Consider the following 19,762-nt stretch of genomic DNA (forward strand, 5'->3'; position numbering starts at 1 on the left):
TTCTTGCATCCCCTCTGGGATGTTGGGTAGCAGTATAGAAGCGAGAATAACATTCTGAGAAGGCATCTAAGATGTCCTTCTGTACCCTAGTGACATCTCCTTGAGTAGTATGAAGTTCGTGTATGAACATGGCGGACCTAGAGGGGTGGATCATGCCAGCCAGTGTGCGGCCTAGATAATCACCCTCGCCATACCTCCGCGCCACAGCGTATTTGCCCAGGAACTTGACCTCACGTTGGGCCTCTTCAGCGAATTCCAACAGTTTGGCCTGCAGGAGGGCAGCAGTATCGAGCTCATTGGTGGAATAAAATTGGCTTTCAAGATCTTTTATCTGGGCTTCCAGTGAAGCAATTGTGCCTCTAATGGCCTTCAGTATACCCGCCTGTCTAGCAATGCACTGTCCCCTAATAACAACTTTAAACGCCTCCCATAGTGAGGCTTCCGTGTCTACTAAACCTGCATTATGGGTGAAATATTCTGTAATGGCCGAGCGTATTTCCTCCTTGAAGGCCTCGTCGAGCAGAGCATATGGTGGAAGGCGCCAAGTAAAAGCACGGGGGGTGCACCCGGGATTTGCAACTTCAGCAGGCGGGGGCGTGGTCTGTTAGAGAGCGTGCCAAATGTAGGCCCTCCGAGGTCCATGCAGCTATGTCTCGTGAAACCAACCAGAAGTCCAATCGAGACCAGGCACTACGATGGCTAGAAATACACGTACCCTCCCTAATTAGGGGTTGTCACCTCCACCAGATATCAATTAAATCACCGTCAGACATTATATTGTGTGAGGCGGCACTCGCATTCGGATGTAGGGGACGAGCCGCGCCATGTCTGTCCAGTTCGTCATCTAAAATAGCATTAAAATCCCCACCCCACAATATCGTACTACAACCTGTCACTTTGACCTTAGTCCAAATGTCACGAAAAAACTCTGGTGAGTCTACATTGGGGCCGTATACAGCTACTATAGCTAGTGAAACGCCGCTCAGAATACCACTTATGTGTAGAAACCTCCCCTCAGGATCTACGTAGGTGTTTCCCTCACTCCAGTCCACTCCCCGCCTAATCAACACAGCCACCCCACGTGCATAATTAGAATACACGGAAGAGTACACATTACCCCACCTGTTGTGTCGAAGCCTCTGAGATGGTGTGACATTTAGATGTGTTTCCTGCAATAGACATACATCCACATTGTGCCTGGATAAATAGGCGTGTACTAATCTAGCCTTCCTATTGTCATTCAACCCTCTGATGTTCCATGTCATAAAGTTTACAGTATTAGCGTGAATTCTAGTGCATTAAGCCCACATATGTGACATAAGCGGTGGCAGCGTGACATCACCCAATTGTAGTTCCAAGGACCTGACCCACGACTTACAAACATACTGGCTGTGAACAACAGAACGTCCCCTACCCACCACCCACCTCCCACTCCAACCCCCCAATCAGGTTGTAGAGTATCCTCCCCAAACCAGAAAAACAAAGAACAGCTAAGCAATAGAGGGAAATTTCCCATGAGGGCGTGGAAGCACCGGCAACTCCCCCATTCGCACAGGGTGGCCGGGAGTACTGCAAAGAAGCTGGCAGCATATATCACCAATAACAAGTCCTACAAGAAGTTCTCGGGCTGCGGAACCACATCAAAAAACTAAATTGAGAAAAAAAGGAAATAAGAACCCATAGACATCTTAGCTCCTATCTAGCTCTACTGAGGCACATTTGTACAATTAACAGATACTAGGAATACCCGGTCAGTCATTATCACCCAGATGGTCCGCTGGAGATCTCGCTGCCGTTCAGGTGTCTTTAAGTGTTTTCCCACCGACATGCTTGGCGAACTTTAAGAAGGATTTCGCATCTGTAAAGTAGTGTGCCGTGCCATCATGTGAGACCTTTAGCTTGGCAGGGTATAGCAAGGAGTAGGGGATCTGTGCCTGCATAAGAATACGCTTGGCGGGAAGAAACTCCCAACGCGCCGCCTGGACCGCCGGAGTAAAGTCGGGATAAAAGGAAATATTTTTGCCTTTATGAGAAATCTGGCATTTTTCCCTGGCCAAGTGCAAAATAGGATCTCGGTCCTGGTAGTTCAACAACTTAGCCAGGATTGGTCTGGGTGTTGCACCAACGGGAGGCTTTGGCCCCAGAGATCTATGTGCCCTCTCCACCATGAATACTGATGACAAATGAGGATTAAAGAGTTTGTGCAATAGATCCGTCACAAAAGTCTCCATCCTAGAAATGGCGGTAGTCTCCGGTTTTCCAGTAATGCGAAGGTTGTTCCTCCTGGACCTTGCCTCCAAATCGTCATTCTTGGCCATGATGATCCCTAGCAGTTTGTCCATATGTAGCAACTACTCTTTTGTGTCCAACTGGAATTCATGGAACTCCGTCTGCCGATTTTCCAGGACATCTAGCCGAGTCTCGTGTGTTGCCACTTGTGTCTTGACTGAATCTAGCTGTGCAGTCAGGGTGTCCAATTTGGTGTCGATATTGCGCAAGCTGGAGCGCATCTCCAGCATAAGGGTCCGCAGATTTTCCCCATGATCTTCCGCCAACGTCTAATGTTGAACATCCTCCTGCGCATCCGAGTCAGGCTCCGTATGCCTTGTGGTGCGTTTATTCTCAAAAGTCAATTTAGGTTGCTTGGCATCCTGCTTTCCCATGTTTTCAGTGGCTAGGAATGCACACCAAGCACAGTAGAGTCCACACCTCAGCCTGTCGGGCACTAGGACTCACAACTCGACTCTAAGCAAGGAGCCCGACCAGGATACCGGGGCCACCGGGCCACCAACAAAGCTTCACACTGCACACCACACTTCAGGGACCACTAAGGTCAGGGTGTAGCCAGTACCTCAAATACTCCGATCCAGGCCAATCTTCACCACAACTAGCAGCGGGCCAGCGCAGTATAAGCAGTGGCAAAGTCAGGAAACAAAGCTCCCGAATGCGCAGTTGTCAGGGAGCGCCGCACCCCAGCATCACTTAGGGCTCATCCCGCCTCACCAATTGTCCCACAACAGTGCACCAACCCGTAGTGATGTTATCGTTTCCGTGCAGTCATCAGCTGTATCAAGTGTGTACCAAACTTTGCAGCAGTCCAGCCACCCCCGAACCCCAGCCTCAGGCAACATGGCTTCAGGATAATGAATGAGCCCAATATTGGGGGCAGCGGGTGTGCAGGGCCTTTGCAAAAATGGCAGGCTCACCGCTAATGTCTCTTCCCGCTTCTCCGGGCGCCCCCCACGGTGGTACACACCCACAGCCGGTTCACAGCACCCGTACCACCAGCCGCGGCCTCAGCGTGTCTTCAATGGCCCAACAGGCTCCGCCACACCCGATCTCCAAACACGGATTTCATGGCCTCAAAAGGCGGCCACGGCCGCAGTGTCAGCACGTCTCGGGTGCCTGCAGACACAGCCATATGGCATCTGGGCACACCACTGCCCTTCACGACCAACGGCTCAAGTCTCGCCGCAAATCCTCCGGGGCGATGTAATCAGGGCCACCGCAGCTGCACCTCTGAGGTATGGCCCGAGGCCCAGCAGCAACCGCGGGCTCGATTGCAGGATCAGCCCAGCCGCGTCAGAGGGTCAGGATCGCATATCTCCGGCGGTGCAGCAGCCGGCCTCCCAACTTGATTCCGGAGCAAGCCTGAGCCACAGGAGCTCCAGTGTCAGGGTCCTCCGAATCTCCGCCACCCGAGGAGTGCTAGCAGGCGCCTCAGCAGCTCTCCAAGTGAAGGATTAATACAGGATTTCGTCCCGGCCGGCGGAGCTCACTCAAAGAGCAGCCATTCCGCGGCACGGCAGACTACGCCCCCCCAGGGACACAGCATCTCTTGAGAGTGTTCTAGAGGGTGCTAGAACCTGATTGTTCATAGTTCGAGTTCGATCCTTTTTTAAAAAGGACATAAATAAGCTTTTAAACTGATGGCCTAGTGTCTTTATAGTCTATGATAGTTATACATACTGCTTTACTATGGTACCGTGAAAATCCCACTTCGACAATAGGGAATGATTCAAGCATGTGAATCTATGAAAGACCCAATACTGGATAATATTTTATTACCATATGTAAAGCCTGCGGCCCGGCGGCAAACCCTCCACAGGGCCTTATGTTTTTTAAAGGGCCTCATTAGGCCGTGATGCCCCATCCCAAAGGGCCCTATGTATTTTCAAGTGGCCACCCTACCTGAGCCTTTTTAAGCACTGGGGACACCATCCCCCAGGGCCCTATTTTCAAGGTGAGAGGAGCCGCCTGGACCCCTCCCCGAGATTTATTAGGCCCTAAGGATCACATCCCCCAGGACCACTCCTTAAAATAAAGGTGAGGAGGGCCCTCCTCCCTGAGCTGTTATCGAATGGGGTATCCGCTGGGGCTGCATCATTAAAGGTGGGTGCTCTGGAGCTCACCCAGGGCACCCCTATACATTTGATGAGGACAGTAGGAGGAGGCACAGGCCCCCTGCATCCCCAGCCAGCTGCCCGCATGCAGCGGAAGCCAACATTGCTCCTGCCCGCAGGGAGAAACTACTTATGCTGCTCCCTCTGGGTGGGAGCAATATTTTGATCTGTTTTTCTGCCCTCTGGGAGCATACTTTGTGTTTGCTCCTGCATGGTGGGAGATACACACAGGTTTCCCTGCCTGCGCCGGTGTGGTCATGGAAACCGCTATTTCCTGGGGGTGGGCTCCCCAGGACATAGCTAGTAAGCTGGTCACCAAGACCATTATTGGCTCAGGTCGGGGAGCCGAGCACCTAACCCCATTTTATTTAGTTTAGTGGCCCTGGTGGATGGTATTCTAAGGGTCTTTAGGGCCTACTGACATTAGCGGTGAGCCTGCCATTTTTGCTACGTGAACCACCCTTTTAAGAAATTTCAGCCCAAATGGTGGGCTCCCTCAGCCTGTGTTGGCTCGGGGGGGCATGTGGCCCCTATCCCCATATTGAATGATTTTGGCCCCGGAAGAGGCCTCCCCGGGACCTGTGATGGCTCAGAGAGGGGGGGTGCATGCCCTATATATATATTTTCACAGAAAAAAACATAGGTTTCAGGGGTGTTATAGTTAGCTGGCCATTTCACTTGTACAAAACCATAGAAATTCCTCCATTATAGTAAGTTCTGCTAACTATAACTCGCGCGCACGCAATGCACTGCTGATGATGTCACATATTGCATCATTCATGAAATGGACAGTGACATCACTGATGACATCTCAAATGACATCACTGATGACATCATCCAGTGAATGTGGTTTAGTTTGACATTTAAATATGTATTATATATATACCAATCTGTATCGAAGATTGAGTGGATATATAACTGTCTGGATGGAGGATTTAGTAGCTGTCTGACTGTCTGTTTAAGTGAGTAATTATAAGTGTCTCATGGATTAGTAACTAAACTATGTGAATGTGTGCATCACTGTCTCTGTTGTTGTATAACATGCTGCATCAGTTGGTCACTAACTACATGAGTGTGTATATTAGTTATTGATTAGTTGGGTGAGAATTTGTATGGGACACTGAGTTTGTGTGTGGTTGGATGGGGTGTGTGTAACTCTATGCATAGATGTGTGAATGGTTGATTGACTAGGTGTATAGGTGTAAGAGTGCATGTGGAAACAGTTGTTTGGGTGACTGAGTGTATTTATTTGTGTGTTGGTGAGCGAATATATGTTTTAGTTGTACATCTCCAACAAAGTAAAAAAATAAAAGGCATTGTATGTGAGAGTTGGTGTATATAAATAAGTATGTGTAAGAGTCAGTGATTGTGAGAGTAACTATATGAATGAGTATATAATTGTAATGGTGATTTTTTAACATATTAACTATGAGTTACTATGTGTTTGAATAAAATGAGGTGTTGTTGGATTATTGTGTAAGTGAGTAAATGTAAGTGTGATAAAAAAATTTCATGAGTGAGTAGGATGACTGCATAACTGACTAAGATGACTGCTGATGTGTCAATGTCTATATATGTGTATAAGTGCATTTGATAGTGTTCTATTAATTAGTGACTGCATGTATAAATGATTCTGTTGTTGAATGGGGAGTTGTGTGTGTAGACTTAGGAATCAGTGAGTGGGTATGTAGTAACTGGTATTGGTGTGTCAATGGTTTCAAATATGGTACTCTGTATTTTACAATGAGTGATGAAAGGTTATACTAATGTAAGATGAGGTATATCAGATTGTCACGTGGATGATGTCATCAGTGAAGTCATTTGAGATGTTCACGGGAGTACTATTAAACAGGAACAGGGGTGGGAGCACACTGCTTACAACCCCAGCAAGGTTCGCCTCTGGCAGTTTAGTAAATGCAATTTCAGTTACTTCCTTGCTTCAAGACTGTTCGAGTGTTTCGCCACAGTTGGCGCAGACAGTGCTGATCTTTAGACACATGGTTCTGGTTCTTTAACCATCATCAGTAGAGATTACAGTCTTTCAAATGTGGAGATTGCTGAATAGGCTGCCAACATCTTTGTCAGGTCAGGTACCTCTCACAGGCATGCGGGTGCTTCATGCACGAGCTCGTCAGCTCAATGACTCACGGGAATACTATTAAACAGGAACAGGGGTGGTGGCACACCGCTTCACCTCGCAGCAAGGTATGCCCCTGGCGGATGTATGACGTTACAACGCATACTATTACAACGCATGGCTTTACAACGCATTTTTTACAACGCAAATACCTTTACAACGCATGTTTTTACAACAAAAACTGTTACAACGCGAGATAGTGTTATTACTTGTACAGTGCTATTACAACGAATTCAATTATAACGCATACCTTTACAACGCATAAGTAATGTTTTTTTTTTTTTGTATAATAAAACCTGGCACGGGATGCAGGGAAATTTTGGGGTTTTTGGGTGGGGAAGTGTGTTAAAATGTAGAGAAAAACGGAGCGTTAATTTAATGAAATGCAAAGCATTTATTAAAATTAATACTCGAGTATTAAAATTAATACTCGAGTATTAAAAACAAATACTCTCTTATTTATCACTTTTGAAGATTTTCCACAGGCAACGAATTATTAAATATAATAAACTTACAATATATTACTAAATAAGAAAATAATTATTCGTAAAAACAAACATTTTACATACACATAGGGGCCGATTCCGATCCTGGAAAAACATTACAAACATGCAAGTACGATTCGCACGGAAACACCATTTCCGTACGAATCGTAAAAAACACCGACCGACGAAAATATACATACAAATGTGATCCGGTAAAGCGCCGACGTGACGTCGGGACGCATTCAGGCTGCGTTTCACGAACCAGGAAGTACGATTCGAACCGACAGCAGTCCGGACGGCAATATTTTTGCGGCACCAAAAAAGTGCGGGAAAAGCGAAGTACGCCGCAATGCGAGCGGAATTGGGGGCCCGGTACGCGCCGTACCCCCCCCAGCCCGCCGTATGTACGCGCCGTCCCCCCCAGCCCCCCGTATGTACGCGCCGTCCCCCCCAGCCCCCGTATGTACGCGCGTACCCCCCAGCCCCCCCTTGGATGGATGCGCCGTACCCCCAGCCCCCCCCGCGGATGGACGCGCCGTACCCCCAGCCCCCCTCCGTGTATGTCCGGTGCAGACCCTCACCCCCGAATGTACGGTGCGGACCCCCACCCCACCCCCGAATGTACGGTGCGGACCCCCACCCCACCCCCGAATATACGGAGCGTACCCCACCCCCGTATGTACGGTGCGGACGCCCACCCCACCCCCCGAATGTACGAAGCGTACCCCCACCCCCGTATGTACGGCACGGACCCCCAGCGTACATACTGGGGTGGGGGTACGCTCTGTACATTCGGGGGGTGGGATGGGGGTCTGCACCGTACATTCGGGGGTGGGGGTCCGCACCATACATACGGGGGTGGGGGTACGCTCCGTACATTCGGGGGTGGGGTGGGGGTTCGCACCGTACATACGGGGGGGTCCGCACCATACATACGGGGGTGGGGGTACGCTCCGTACATTCGGGGGGTGGGATAGGGGTCCGCACCGTACATTCGGGGGTGGGGTGGGGGTCCACACCGAACATACGGGGGTGGGGGTACGCTCCGTACATTCGGGGGTGGGGTGGGGGTTCGCACCGTACATACGGGGGGGGTCCGCACCATACATACGGGGGTGGGGGTACGCTCCGTACATTCGGGGGGTGGGATGGGGGTCCGCACCGTACATACGGGGGTGGGGGTACGCTCCGTACATTCGGGGGGTGGGGGTCCGCACCGTACATTCGGGGGTGGGGTGGGGGTCCGCACCGTACATACGGGGGTGGGGGTACGCTCCGTACATTCGGGGGTGGGGTGGGGGTCCGCACCGTACATACGGGGGGGGTCCGCTCCGTACATTCGGGGGTGGGGTGGGGGTCCGCACCGTACATTCGGGGGTGGGGTGGGGGTCCGCACCGTACATACGGGGGTGGGGGTACGCTCCGTACATTCGGGGGTGGGGGTCCGCACCGTACATACGGGGGGGAGTCTGCACCATACATACGGGGGTGGGGGTACGCTCCGTACATTCGGGGGGTGGGATGGGGGTCCGCACCATACATACGGGGGTGGGGGTATGCTCCGTACATTCGGGGGTGGGGTGGGGGTCCGCATCGTATATTCGGGGGTGGGGTGGGGGTCCGCACCGTACATACGGGGGTGGGGGTACGCTCCATACATTCGGGGGTGGGGGTCCGCACCGTACATACGGGGGGGTCCGCACCATACATACAGGGGTGGGGGTACGCTCCGTACATTCGGGGGGTGGGATGGGGGTCCACACCTTATATATGGGGGTGGGGGTACGCTCCGTACATTCGGGGGGTGGGGGTCCGCACCGTACATTCGGGGGTGGGGTGGGGGTCCGCACCGTACATACGGGGGTGGGGGTACGCTCCGTACATTCGGGGGTGGGGTGGGGGTCCGCACCGTACATACGGGGGGGTCCACACCATACATACGGGGGTGGGGGTACGCTCCGTACATTCGGGGGGTGGGGTGGGGGTCCGCACCATACATTCGGGGGTGGGGTGGGGGTTCACACCGTACATACGGGGGTGGGGGTACGCTCCGTACATTCGGGGGGTGGGGTGGGGGTCCACACCGTACATACGGGGGTGGGGGTCCGCACCATACATACAGGGGTGGGGGTACGCTCCGTACATTCGGGGGATGGGACGGGGGTCCGCACCGTACATTCGGGGGTGGGGGGGTAAATATTTTAAACATAAAATAACAGCATTTTTTTTTCTGTCTTCATTAATGAAAAAAAGATTGTGAAAGTGTAAGAAAGTGTAGAGGTTAAAATAATTCAGGTAACTCCATGAAGGTGCAGCAGTAGGGAAAATGTGGGATGGTGTAGGGGTATCAATTACTATTCTAACTCCAGGAAGGTGCAACAGTAGGGAAAGTGTAGGATGGTGTAGGGGTAACAATCACTATTCTAACTCCAGGAAGGAGCAGCAGCAGGGAAAGTGTGGGATGGTGTAGAGGTATCAATTACTATTCTAACTCCAGGAAGGTGCAGCAGCAGGGAAAGTGCGGGATACTGTAGGGGTAACAAATACTATTCTAACTCCAGGAAGGTGCAGCAGCAGGGAAAGTGTGGAATACTGTAGATCTAACAAATACTATTCTAACTCCAGGAAGGTGTAGCAGTAGGGAAAGTATGGGATAGTGTAGGGGTACCAATTACTATTCTAACTCCAGGAAGGTGCAACAATAGGGAAAGTGTGGAATGGTGTAAGGGTAACAATTACTATTCTAACTCCAGGAAGGTGCAACAGCAGGGAAAGTGTAAGTTGGTGTAGCGGTATCAATTACTATTCTAACTCCAGGAAGGTGCAGCAGTAGGGAATGTGTGGAATACTGTAGGGGTAACAATTACTATTCTAACTTCAGGAAGGTGCAGCAGTAGGGAAATTGTGGGATGATGTAGGAGTAACAATTACTATTCTAACTCTAGGAAGGTGCAGTGGCAGGGAAAGTGTAGTATAGTATGTAGGTACAGTAAAGTAAAATGTCACTTATGCACAGAAATGTTTACATTTTTGACTGTATCACAAACATTGAAATAAAAAATTACATTTCCATTACTTTCTCATTTTTTCACATACTCACATAAATCTTCTCAACACCAAATCAAAAGTCAAATCCCAGAAGACCATACAACAAAAAAGACCAGCAAAAAAACAGAATCCAGACCAAGAAGAAAACAACTAAATCAAAAGGTATTTAAAATGAACACTCCAAACTAGGAAACAAATCAATAGGCAAAACTTCAAAAAACATATTCAAGAAAGCTGCAACAATAAAGAAAGTGTGGGATAGTGTAGGGGTAACAATTACTATTCTAACTCCAGGTTGGTGCAGCAGTAGGGAAAGTGTAGGATGGTATAGAGGTATCAATTACTATTCTAACTCCAGGAAGGTGCAGCAGCAGGGAAAGTGTGGGATGGTGTAGAGGGAACCAATTACTATTCTAACTCCAGGAAGGTGCAGCAGTAGGGAATGTGTTGGATAGTGTAGGGGTAACAATCACTATTCTAAGTCCAGGAAGGTGCAGCAGTAGGGAAAGTGTAGGATGGTGTAGCGGTATCAATTACTATTCTAACTCCAGGAAGGTGCAGCAGTAGGGAAAGTGTGGGATACTGTAGGGGTGACAATTACTATTCTAACTCCAGGAAGGTGCAGCAGCAGGGAAAGTGTGGAATACTGTAGGTCTAACAAATACTATTCTAACTCCAGGAAGGTGTAGCAGTAGGGAAAGTATGGGACAGTGTAGGGGGTACCAATTACTATTCTAACTCCAGGAAGGTGCAACAATAGGGAAAGTGTGGAATGGTGTAGGGGTAACAAATACTATTCTAACTCCAGGAAGGTGCAACAGCAGGGAAAGTGTAGGTTGGTGTAGCGGTATCAATTACTATTCTAACTCCAGGAAGGTGCAGCAGTAGGGAATGTGTGGAATACTGTAGGGGTAACAATTACTATTCTAACTTCAGGAAGGTGCAGCAGTAGGGAAATTGTGGGATGGTGTAGGGGTAACAATTACTATTCTAACTCCAGGAAGGTGCAGTGGCAGGGAAAGTGTAGTATAGTATGTAGGTACAGTAAAGTAAAATGTCACTTATGCACAGAAATGTTTACATTTTTGACTGTATCACAAACATTGAAATAAAAAATTACATTTCCATTACTTTCTCATTTTTTCACATACTCACATAAATCTTCTCAACACCAAATCAAAAGTCAAATCCCAGAAGACCATAAAACAAAAAAGACCAGCAAAAAAACCAGAAACCAGACCAAGAAGAAAACAACTAAATCAAAAGGTATTTAAAATGAACACTCCAAACTAGGAAACAAATCAATAGGCAAAACTTCAAAAAACATATTCAAGAAAGCTGCAACAATAAAGAAAGTGTGGGATAGTGTAGGGGTACAATTACTATTCTAACTCCAGGTTGGTGCAGCAGTAGGGAAAGTGTAGGATGGTATAGAGGTATCAATTACTATTCTAACTCCAGGAAGGTGCAGCAGCAGGGAAAGTGTGGGATGGTGTAGAGGGAACCAATTACTATTCTAACTCCAGGAAGGTGCAGCAGTAGGGAATGTGTTGGATAGTGTAGGGGTAACAATTACTATTCTAAGTCCAGGAAGGTGCAGCAGTAGGGAAAGTGTAGGATGGTTTAGCGGTATCAATTACTATTCTAACTCCAGGAAGGTGCAGCAGTAGGGAAAGTGTGGGATACTCTAGGGGTGACAATTACTATTCTAACTCCAGGAAGGTAAAGCAATAGGGAAAGTGTGGGATAGTGTAGGGGCAGGATTTACTATTCTAACTCCAAGGAGGTGGAACAGTAGGGAAAGTGGAGGATAGTGTAAGGGCAGGATTTACTATTCTCACTCCAGGAAAGTGCAGCAGTAGGGAAAATGTAGGATATTTTTTCTCTCTTTTTTGTCATTTTAATCCACATAGTAAAATTAAACATTTTTTCTTCACAGATAATGTCTGCTCAGGAAACAGCTTCCTACATAAAATCCAGAAAAGGAAACAGATTACTTAAACAGGCAGGATACATATATTGTAAAGAAAGGATAAGTTTTCCAAGAAATCATTGGAGGTGTGTGCAATACTACTCATCCCATTGCAGCGGAAGAGCGGTTACCCTTGATAATATCATTATTAAAACAACAGAACTTGCAAGCACCTCCAATGATTCTACTGGATCCATTTTAAGAGAGGTTGCACAGCATGTCCCCAGTCATGTTGCTAGTAATATGCCTATAATTCCTAATTTGAGGCGAATTATACAAAGACAAAAGCAGGGAAGTAACACACAAACCACAACACCTCATACCTTTTCTGACATTGTTATTCCACATGAACTTACTATTTCTTTTGCTGATGAACCCTTCCTTCTCCATGACAATGAAAACCCTCAAAAACGTATTCTAATTTTTAGTACACCCGCAACCTTGTTAAGTTAAAAAATAGTGAAATTTGGATGATGGATGGGACGTTTAAAAGTACACCCCATCCTTTCACTCAAATTTACACTATACACGCTAAAATTAACCATAATGTGATCCTCTTAGTATATAGTTTGCTACCTGATAAGACTTCTGCAACCTACACTGAACTTTTATCAGTTATTCAAAATACAACATCCAAAAGTCCTAGGAAAATTATTGTCGATTTTGAATTGAGCAATCAATGTGATCAGTAAAACGTACACGGATACCCAAATTCAGGGATGTTTTTTCCATTTTTCCCAGGCATTCTGACGTAAGTTACAGAAAACATCCCTGGTTGCAGAATACTCAACAGATAGCAATCTACAAGTTGAGTTTAAAAAATTAACAGCTCTTTGTTTTGTTCCTCCCGAAAGTGTAGACGAGTACTACACTGCCATTACAGAATCAGATTATTACAATGTAAATGAAGACAAATTGGCACCCATTCTAAATTATTTTGAAGACACATGGATTGGGCACCTAAGCGGATCGGGTCGCAGGAGGAAGCCACGTTTCCATGTGGAGTGGTGGAACTGTTACACGAGCTGTTTAGAGGGAGAAGCTAAAACAAATAATGCCATTGAGGGATGGCATAACTCCTTCAACCATACAATTGGCAAACCACACCCTAATTTCTACTCTTTTTTGGAAACTTTGAAGAAGGAGCAAAGTTTTCAGGAAATGAGACTTTCACAAACATTAACTGGTAGTCTAAACCCACGAGTTACACATAAAACAAAGGAAATGTCTGAGAGACTATTGGGTATTATGCAACAGTTTTCGTTGTGTGTGGCTCTAACTACCTTGAAAATGTTGCTAACATTCTAAGCTTCTAAATAACTTTTTCACCTTACTTTCCTGCTTTGCCCTAAATTTAATCAAACACTAATTACAATTGGCAATAACATTTTTCCAAAACATTTTTCCAAAATATACTTCGGGTCAGTCTACCTTTTGTTGCCTTCTTTCTTTTTCTTCTCCTTTTTCCACCATAATAAATCCAATTTTTGCAACATCCAAAAACCCCAAGCAATCCAAAGTATAAAGGAGATAAAAATTGTTTCTTTTTTTCCAAAAGTGAAAATCCATTCCAATTTTGCAACCATCACAATGCATATTTTGGGGCCGATTCCGATCCTGGAGAAATATTCCCCGTACGAATCGTATCCGGATTTCTTTACGTACGAATCGTACAAGTCCCGTACAAACTGGCAGTACGATTCGTATGTAAAAAACACCATATGAATCGCATTGGAAATATACCCCGACACGTCCTCGGGTCGGAAAAAGTGTCCGACACGTCCCCGGACTGTTTTACGTACGACTCGGTAAACCGACGTCCGAACGTGCAAGTACGATCCGTCCCGTCCGTCCGAATCCACAACCGTATGGTAAAAACACCGTACGGAGCGAACCTCCATAACAACCATGGAGACGTCCAAACATGTGCCCGCATACGTGTCGAACCCCCCCCATGTCCGCGCCGTACCCCCAGCCCCCCCATGTCCGCGCCGTACCCCCAGCCCCCCCAGATGTCCGCGACGTACCCGCACCCCACCCGTGTATGTCCGCGACGTACCCGCACCCCACCCGTGTATGTCCAGTGCGCACCCCCACCCCACCCCCATATGTATGGTGCGAACCCCCACCCCCGTATGTACGGTGCGAACCCCCACCCCACCACCGGACATACGGGGTGGGGTGGGGGTTCGCACCGGACATACGGGGCTGGGGTGGGGGCCCGCACCGGACATACACGGGTGGGGTGCGGTTACGTCACGGACATACACAGGTGGGGTGCAGGTACGTCGCGGACATACGGGGCTGGGGGTACGGCACGGACATATGGGGGGGCTGGGGGTACATCGTGGACATATGGGGGTGGGCTGGGGGGGTGTTCGGCGTGTACCGTGCCCCCTTTTCCTCATGCTTCGCGGCGTACTTAGCTTTTCCGGCACTTTTTGTGTGCCGTAAAAATATATCCGTCCGGATTGCTGTCGGTACGAATCGTACTTGCTGGTACATAAAAAGCTGCATGTCGCGTACGCGCCGTCCCGGATCACATTTGTATGTGTTTTTGTGTTGGTCGGTGTTTTGTACGAATCGTACGGAAATGGTGTTTCCGTCCGAATCGTACTTGCATGTTTGTATGGTGTTTTTACCGGGTACAAGTCGGACGGAGAAAACGCTCCGACCGACGGTTCGTACCCGGTTTCTCCAGGATCGGAATCGACCCTTTTGTTTCCAAAAAATGCATTTTTGTTTAAAATCTATTATCTTCTAGTCTTTGTTCAAAAAATTCATCTTAAAAAAGCTTCTTTTAATAACCATGTATGTTTCTTCTGAATTTTGCTTATAAGCACAACATGTTTTTCAAAATGTGAACTTATTTCAAATGCAAAAATATCTAAACAGATATTTTCTAAAAACATTATTTGTATATTTTTTAAAAACAAAAATAGCATATATTTTTTCTTTCCATTTTGGACTCTGTCCTTATACTTTTTCTTCTCCTTACGGAGTTGTTAAAAAAATGTTCAAAGAGGAAATGTTTTCCTAATTTTTTTTTTATGTCCCAAAAATCTTCTTTAAATAAAAAACCATAGTTAGAAAACATAAAAATCCAAAAAATCCATTATTCTTCTGATTTTTAAAATCCACAAAAATCCTTGTCCATAAGCATCCAGGTGAAGACCACGATAAAGAAAAATCAAACTCTTTTGCACTCCTTGTTGATTGAATATGTAGATCCATCTTCTTGATTTTTTAAAAACATAGTGCAAAAATATGACAGTACTCTAATAGCATCCTAAATAAAGTACTAACTCCTAGCAAAACATTTTCTCACTATGTCACCCTTGCTATTTACCAATTTGTTGCAGAGATGTGCTTCCATTATTTATACATAGATCCAAATCTACCTCCTAAGAAAGCATATTCTCCCTATGTCATCCTCTGCTAGTTTCCTTTTTTCACCATAATTTTTTAATTTTTCTTCTCACCAACCAAGTCAAAATTAAACAATTACTACCTCCTACCAAATCATACTCTCACTTTGGGGGCGATTCCGATCCTGGAAAAATATTCCCCGTACGAATCGTATCTGGATTTTTTACCGTACGAATCGTACAAGTCCCGTACAAACTTGCAAGTACGATTCGTATGTGAAAAAGTCCTTTCGAATCGCATTGGGTAAATTCCCCGACACGTCCTCGGGTCGGAAAAGGTGTCCGACACGTCCCCGGACATTTCAACGTCCGAATCTGAGAACTGAAGTCCGAGCGCGCAAGTACGATTCCTACCGTCCGTCCGATTGTACAACCGTATGGTAAAAAGACCGTCCGGAGCGAACTCCTATAACAACCATGGCGACGTCCAAACAGGTGCCCGGTACGTGCCGAACAACCCCCACAGCCCCCCGTATGTACGACACGTACCCCCACCCGTGTATGTACGACACGTACCCCCACCCGTGTATGTACGGACATATCCCCAACATACAGCACATACCCCCACCCGTGTATGTACGACATGTACCCCCACCCGTGTATGTATGGCACGTACCCCCACCCGTGTATGTACGACACGTACCCCCACCCCCGTAGGTACGGTGCGGTACCTACGGGGGTGGAGGTACGTGTCGTACATACACGGGTGGGGGTACGTGCCGTACATACACAGGTGGGGGTACGTGCCATACATACACAGGTGGGGGTACGTGCCGTACATACACGGGTGGGGGTACGTGTCGTACATACATGGTTGGGGGTACGTGCCCTACCTCCGGGGCTGGGGGTACGGCGCGTACATCCGCGGGGGGGGGCTGGGGGTATGGCGCGTCCATCCGCAGGGCTGGGGGGGACGGCACATACATATGGGGGGCTGGGGGGGGACGGCATGTACATACGGGGGGCTGGGGGGGTAGACGGCGCGTACCGGGCCCCCTATTCCGCTCGCATCGCGGCGTCCTTCGCTTTTCCGGCACTTTTTGGGTGCCGTAAAAATATTGTCGTCCGGACTGCTGTCGGTGCGAATCGTACTTGCTGGGACGTAAAAACATGCCTAACTCCGTCCGGACGTCACGTCCGCGGTGTCCCGGATCACATTCGTATGGATTTTGCTGTCGGTCGGTGTTTTTTCCGACTCGTACGGAAATGGTGTTTCCGTAAGAATCGTACTTGCAAGTTTGTATGGTGTTTTTACCGGGTACGAGTCGGACGGAGAAAACGCTCCGACCGACGGTTCGTACCCGGTTTTTCCAGGATCGGAATCGGCCCCTATGTCTGCCATAATACTTTTAAATAACAACGCAAACAATGAAAATTATTTATCTTAAAATAGTTTCTATCCAAAATATCAGTAGTAAATCAAACAAGCTTTTTTCCATAGTAGATTAACCACATTTCAGATTCTTTTTGTAGAGCAAAAACAGCAACATATTTTTTAAAAATTCATTTTTAAATTCAGCTTTGCGTAAACATATACGTAGTATAAAACATTTATATTACAAATCTTTTTCTTTTTTTTCCAACAAATTCTAAACACAAATAACTTTTCACTTTAACTTTTCGAGACCCGACATAGGCATACTCTAATAACACGATCGGCGACATGCTTTTTTACCAGTTTCACATTACATTCTTAATCCGCAACCTCTCCTTATCCTTTCTTTACAATAAATGTATACTTTTTTAACTTAACATGTATATATAAAGTTTAAATTGTTTCCTACCTGGACGTAGATCAGCTTCCAGCTGCTTCCTCCATCGATGCTCTTCAAAATGGCCGCTTATGTTCACGTTTACGTGCTTTCGTCATCTGAAGCTGCAAAGAATGAAAACTGACTATTTAATTATATTAATTTTTTTTCTATTGATTGTATTTGATTTAATAATATATTACATTAAAATTTTTTTGAAAAATATGTAAAAATATCAAAATAAAAATGCTTTTTTCTTATATTTTTTAAATAAATAAAAAATGAACGAAAGTATGTGATCTTTATTTTTCTTAATGTATTTATTTTATCTATACATCTTATTTGTATGTTATTACTTGTAAAATAATGTAATTTTATCCTTACCTGATGCTTATTCCATTTCCATTCAAAAGATCCCCTTTCTTCTTTTTTTACCCCTTCCTTTTCAGTTCCGCGGGAGAAACAGTTTCATCTATGGAAATAAATGAAGGTCAATTTTTTACATTTAAAACAATGCAAAAGCGTGGGAACTTTTTTTATAATAATAGTTTAAAATATTTTACCACTTATTTTTTTTTAATTAAATATATATATTTTACATTTCACTTTTAATACATTTTAATAAATATTTGGAAATTGTATTCTTTATTTTGAACTTTTTTTAATATTAATTTTAATACATAAATCTTAAAATAATACCTTTACGCTACATTTTTTTTCTTTAAATTTAATAATTAATTTTTCCAACATTAAAATTAAATTTTGAAATTTACACAGTAGATTTTTTAAAAAAAATACTAGAGTATTAATTCCCAAATTTTTTCGTTTCTTCAAGATATATTTTTTTTAAAAATCTATATATTTATATTTAATACCTGAGTTTTAAAACTATACTTTTTATATATTTGCTCACTCTTAAGACTATTTGTTTAAATAAATAACACTTTCAATTTTCTTGTCAATATTAATACTATTTTTTTACTTAATAATACTAAAGTATTATTTCTCAATACTGGAGTATTTTTACCATTTAATAATTTTAAATATTAATAAAACAACTTCCCTTTATTAAAAATATTTTTTTATACAATAAATATAAAAAATCACAAATATTATTTAATTATGTTTATAATAATTTTAAAAAAAATAAAAAAGAAAAAATAATACTTGCGTTGTAAAGGTATTTGCGTTGTAAAGGTACTTGCGTTGTACAAGCTGGCGTTGTAAAAGCATGCGTTGTAAATCCACTTGTGTTGTAAAATTTACGTTGTAATGGTAGTGCGTTGTAAAAGTTGCGTTGTAAAGGTTGTTTACCGCCCCTGGCATTGTGGTAAATGCAGTTTCGGTTACTTGCTTGCTTCAAGTGTGTTCGATTGATTCGCCACAGTTGGCGCAGATAGTGCTGATCTTTAGACACATGGTTGTGGTTCTTTAACCGTCATCAGTAGAGATTACAGTCTTTCAAATGTGGAGTTTGCTAAGTAGGCTGCCAACATCTTTCTCAGGTCAGGAACTTCTCACAGGCATGCGGGTGCTTCATCCACCAGCTCGTCAGCTCAATATCTCATGGGAGAACTATTAAACAGCAACAGGGGTGGGAGCACACCGCTTCACCTCCCAGCAAGGTTCGCCCCTGGCATTGTGGTAAATGCAGTTTCGGTTACTTGCTTGCTTCAAGTGTGTTCGATTGTTTCACAACAGTTGGCGCAGATAGTGCTGATCTTTAGACACATGGTTCTGGTTCTTTAACCGTCATCAGTAGAGATTACAGTCTTTCAAATGTGGAGATTGCTGAATAGGCTACCAACATCTTTCTCAGGTCAGGTACCTCTCACAGACATGCAGGTGCTTCATGCACAAGCTCGTCAGCTCAATGACTCAAGGGAATACTATTAAACAGGAACAGGGGTGGTAGCACACCGCTTCACCCCCAGCAAGGTTCGCCCCTGGCATTGTGGTATATGCAGTTTTGGTTACCTGCTTAATTCAAGTGTTCGAGTGTTTCGCCACAGTTGGCGCAGATAGTGCTGATCTCTAGACACGTGTTTCTGATTCATTATCCGTCATCAGTAGAGATTACAGTCTTTGAAATCTGGGGTTTGCTGAGTAGGCTGCCAACATCTTTCTCAGGTCAGTGACCTCTCACAGGCATGCGGGTGCTTCATCCACCAGCTCGTCAGCTCAATGACTCACAGGAGAACTATTAAACAGGAACAGGGGTGGGAGCACACCACTTCACCTCCCAGCAAGGCTCGCACACTGGCATTGTGGCAAATGCAGTTTCAGTTACTTCCTTGCTTCAAGAGTGTTCGACTGTTTCGCCACAGTTGGCGCAGATAGTGCTAATCTCTAGACACCTGTTTCTGGTTCTTTAACCGTCATCAGTAGAGATTTCAGTCTTTCAAATATGGGGTTTGCTGATAAGGCTGCCAACATCTTTCTCAGGTCAGGTAGCTCTTACAGGCATGCGGGTGCTTCATCCACAAGCTCGTCAGCTCAATGACTCACGGGAGTACTATTAAACAGGAATAGGGGTTG

This window comes from Triturus cristatus, chromosome 2_1 (assembly GCF_964204655.1).
Source record: "Triturus cristatus chromosome 2_1, aTriCri1.1, whole genome shotgun sequence".
Taxonomy (NCBI): Eukaryota; Metazoa; Chordata; class Amphibia; order Caudata; family Salamandridae; genus Triturus; species Triturus cristatus.